The sequence below is a fragment of the Capsicum annuum genome, chromosome 5, assembly GCF_002878395.1.
Source record: "Capsicum annuum cultivar UCD-10X-F1 chromosome 5, UCD10Xv1.1, whole genome shotgun sequence".
Classification (NCBI taxonomy): domain Eukaryota; kingdom Viridiplantae; phylum Streptophyta; class Magnoliopsida; order Solanales; family Solanaceae; genus Capsicum; species Capsicum annuum.
Genome location: NC_061115.1, coordinates 49,727,671 through 49,732,519, shown reverse-complemented (window position 1 = coordinate 49,732,519; position 4,849 = coordinate 49,727,671).

Sequence of the window (4,849 nt, the reverse complement as noted above, 5' to 3'; positions counted from 1 at the left end):
ACACTAGGGGGCTCAAATAAGAGAACACAACTATATTTTCCTTATGGTAAGTATAGTAAAAGATATTCAACAGTGTGACATTAAAAAATTGACTTATGTTGTCGGTGTGGCCTTCATGGACATAGGAAGAAAAAGTTTCAATATTCTAGTAATGTTAACATAATTATCATTGCCAACCTAAGCTGAGTTGTGGAACCACCTATTTTTACATAATGTGGAAAGGGTCATTAAGGTATTTTATCATTTTGGTACATGAAAATATTATAGGTGTAACCTTTCCTACCACATTTGTAAGAACTGTCCTTCATTTAGGAAAATAATGGTAAGAGGTAAAATATCAAGGCCAAACGAGAATGAGACCCTTTATTTTTATGTGATAGTGGGACATAAGGTGTTGAGATGTTGCCAAACGTCACCAGTGTATGTGTACTTATTTACCCTAGATATATATTATGTTATGTGTTTTTGTCCAAGTTATGAAGTTAGTGGCAAGGTAATTTAACCTACTCTCAAGGTTGTATGTATACGTTGATATTCTTTATTATGACTATGTGAATTACTAGGAAAGAATAATGTATGATCTAGGAACTACAAATAGACAACATTGAGTCTTTAGCCATGAATTAAAACCCATTTGAGTGTCTATATCAGATCTAGGAGAGATATAGAGTTAGTATGTTGCTCGTGAATAAGACATTGATAGGTAATTAAAAGGAAAAAAAACTAATAATAAGAGCATAAGTAACAAAGTGCTACTCTTGGAGGCATGACAAAGTTAAGGGAGATCTCCAGAAAGATCCTACCATGACTATAGTAATGATTAAGATATTTGTACGGAGAAGTTAACTACCATGAGTATTGATGTGCTATAGATTTGTAGCACTTTTGACTCTTAAAATGATTTTTGTGTTATGTTTTGCAGGAAATTAGGTTTTGGAGCTATTCTGGAAGAAAAGAGTGAAAGTTGATGTTTTTTACCACTCAAGTGGGCACCTAAAACCCGTATGTACTACCTAAAGGGCGTAGGTGCAAACGTATATGTCATAAATTGAGAACCATAGACTCAAAAGTTCAAAAAAAAATCCTTTCATTTATGGAAGGAACCTACCACTCAAAGGTTCCACCTATAGTCCGTAGGTGCTAGTGTAGGTCTCATAAAATCAAATTCCAGATATTTCAAAAGTTCATGGGATGTTAGGGCACCTATGAGGGACCACCTATGGTCCGTAGGTTCCATTTAGGGCCTATAGGTGGCCCAGTAAGTGGCCACCGACCTCACTTTTCCTCTTTGGTTTGGGAATGGTTTCATACAGTTTCCTTGCATTCTATAAATACCTTTTTGATATTTTTTATTTAGTTGATGCATTCTTGATTCCGAAAAATATATATCTGGTTGCGAGATCCAATTTTGATCTTCAGATTACTTTACTCTTAATTTTAGTTGATAATTCATTTGAAGACTTTGAATTTTATTTGTTGATAATTGTGATAATGTTTAATACTTTTAATTATGAATTCCACTGATCATTTCACAATAATAAGTGGCTAAAGCCATTATTTAGGATTGTGGGAACCCTGGTGGATTGATGAACTATGGGAAGTGCTAAGCTATTCTAAACTAATATTCTTGCATGTGTTTTGGTTACCTTCAGTTTAATAGCTTTGTAGTGGTTAAAAATGTTAAGATCCCACATAGTATATCACTACTTACTTCACAAGAGGAATAGCAATTAGGAAAAAATAATCATAATAGTAATTTAAAGGTTAATTATTGATCTAGGCTAATCAGTATCATCTACTTAAGACAGTTATCTATTATCTAATAACTTGAGACTCAAAATGTAGTAGTTAACTGGGATCTAGGATAAGGGTTAGTAATACGACATCCTGGGACTAAAAAGGTCAAGGGTGAAATCTGTCAATGAGTTCACGAGACAGTTGATGGTACATAGCTTATCAAATTCTACATGCAAGATATCAGGTTAGATCAACAAAGCACAATTAACCTACTAAGTTGAGAAGCCAGGAGGAACATAGTCCTAGTGTTTGTTTTTGACTGATTACAACCAAAGTTAAGTTCTATTTCGTGTTTGAGATTACCAATATAGACCCCCTATTTACTTTCAATACTACCCATTGATTGCAACAAATAAGAGATATAATTTCACGTATTCCCTTGGGATTTGACCCCAACCTTGTTGGGTTACTATATTTTTTTCGACTGCTTTAGCCTTGATTTGAGGCGTAGCTTTGGGCGACATCAAAAATTTGGCACCGTTGCCAGGGAATACAGTGTTGAGTTGTTAATTAGAGTTGCTTAATTTTTTGGGTTTTTATTTTTTGTAATTAGTTGAGTGTATGCTGGTGTATGACTAACACCAAGAGTCAAGGCATTCCCTTACTCCTGGTAAATCCTAACTCAAAAAGAATTTTATAGCCTAATCATATAATGATGGAACAAGTATGTGTAGGTCATCTTGAAGGGGTTCAGAATAATCTGAATATTGTGCCTCCAACTCCTCCAATAGGAGTTCAGTACATTGCTAATAAGAAAATAAAATAGTTGTTAGCAGATGCAACTAGTAACCAGAGAAGGGATATTAGAGTTTAGCGGGTAGCTCGGGAGAAAGAGTTAGCAAGGTAGATTCTAGAAGTTGATTATCGAGCAATACTTGATAGTAATTGTGATAAAGTTCAAAATGGTTGAGTTCAAGTGATCCTAGCATACCAACACTTACAGCCACACGATGATGAGGTTGTTATGAGATACATCAAACCAGCACATAAAAGAGCTATCATTCTTCCTACTTTGCCACCGGTGTTATGTTTGACATAACCAGTTCCATGATCCAACTTTTGAATTTAAAAGGTGTGTTTGCGATTTTGGCTATGGATGATACAGGTATGTATATTTCTAATGTTATTGGGATCTGCACTTCTTACACCATACCTAGGGTAGATTAAGAGTCATTCAAATTAGGTTATTCTCTTTTTTGTTGACTAGAGAAGCTTCTTTGTGGTTGGGGGAACTTCCTAGAGGATTGATTACCACTTGGCATGAGTTGCATAGGAAATTATTCGACCATTTCTTTCCTCTATCCAGAATATTATAGTTAAAAAATGAGATAAACTTAAAGCAACTACATTCTGAGTTGATATATGAGGATTATTTCTGATTTAAGAAGAAATTGAGCATGGTACCCAATCACCGTATTTCAGGGATGAACTTTCTTGAGATATTTTATAGATCTCTAAACATCAGTTTTAAATCCATTGAAGATACAATCACTGGAGGAACTTTCATTGATTTACACTGGGAAGTAGCATATGATATTCTAGACTAGATCTCTCTCACCAATTGAGGGTCGCATACTCTGGAGGTAGAGAGAAGTGCTGGAACTTATGCCATTGGGACTTCCGGCAATAATAGAGTGAGTGATGATTTTGTGGTACAAGATCTTATGCAACTTAGAAATGATATTAGGTTGCTGACAAATTAGTTTGCAACAATAAATTCTGAGAAGGTAAATGCAGTAGGTTTATAGGGTGCAACCTCTTGATCATACAAGTATGACTTATAAAAGGAGTCTAAGTATCTAGATCAAGAATTGGTGAGTTTTCGAGCCTAGGGCCAAGGAAACCAAGGTCAAAACTATTATGGAAATAGATATAAAAATTGTAGTAGGGTGCATGATATTGACTGGAAAAGAAAGGATGACTAAAAGAAGAAGGCAGATAGGTATGTTCCACTAAGTAGCCATGATACTGAATCGAGAATAAAGATGTTATTGTCTAAACTGGTGAACGGTAAAGAAAATTAGGAAATATGCCTTAAGGAGATTAAAACTGATATCTTAGGTCCCAGAAGGTTGAGTCTTATATGACTGTGATCAAGAAGTTATTGAGTAGTTTGGGCAGATGTCTTCTACTTTGAATCGAAGGTATTCGGGGACCTTTTCAAGCAACACAGTTTAGAATCCCAGAAACATCAATCATTGTATTACTACTCAGAGTGGCAAGTCTATTATTGATCCCCTATTGCTTACTGTTGAAGAGTTGATGGATGATAGTGTTGTGATTGATGAGATACCTAACGTAAAGTTTAAGAAGTTTATAGATCGTGGTGATGATTTTGAGAATGATAATAATAAGGGAAGGGTTGACGAGCCCAATGATAATGTGCATTATTGTAGTGCTATTACTTCCATATCTTTCGGTAGAGAAGAATGAGGACCCAGATTGTTGACTATTTCATGTCATATTAGGCCCTTTAATGTTAGATAGGCTTTTTGTGGCCTGGGGTCCGGCATCAATTTAATGATGCTACTTGTATACAAGTTTTTTAGGATGAGGGAACTCAAGCCTACATCGATGACGCTATTGATGGCCGACTTATTGGTGAAGAAATCAATTGGTGTTATGTGTAACGTAGTAGTAAGAGTGTCATCCATTATGTTCCCAGCCGACTTTGTGATTTTAGACTATGAGTTGGACTTTTAAGCCCCAATTATATAGGGTAGACCCCTTCTAGCTATGGGTAGGGCATTGTTTGATATGGAGTTGGGGCAGATAAAGTTCAAACTGAATAATGAACAAGTGATTTTTGATGTACACCAGCCAGTGCAGCAACCAAATGATATATAAGTAGTGTCAGTGATAGACATTATAGATTATGTTGTTGATGTAAAGGCTGGGCCCATTGAAAGAAACTTGCGGTCAAGGCGTTAGTAGCGATAATGATGAATTTCGATAATGATGGCATCGAAGAATATGAGGAGATGGTTAATGCATTCCATGGTAGAGGTTCTTAAAATTATGACCCAACAAAAAAATGGACCTTGATTTTAAT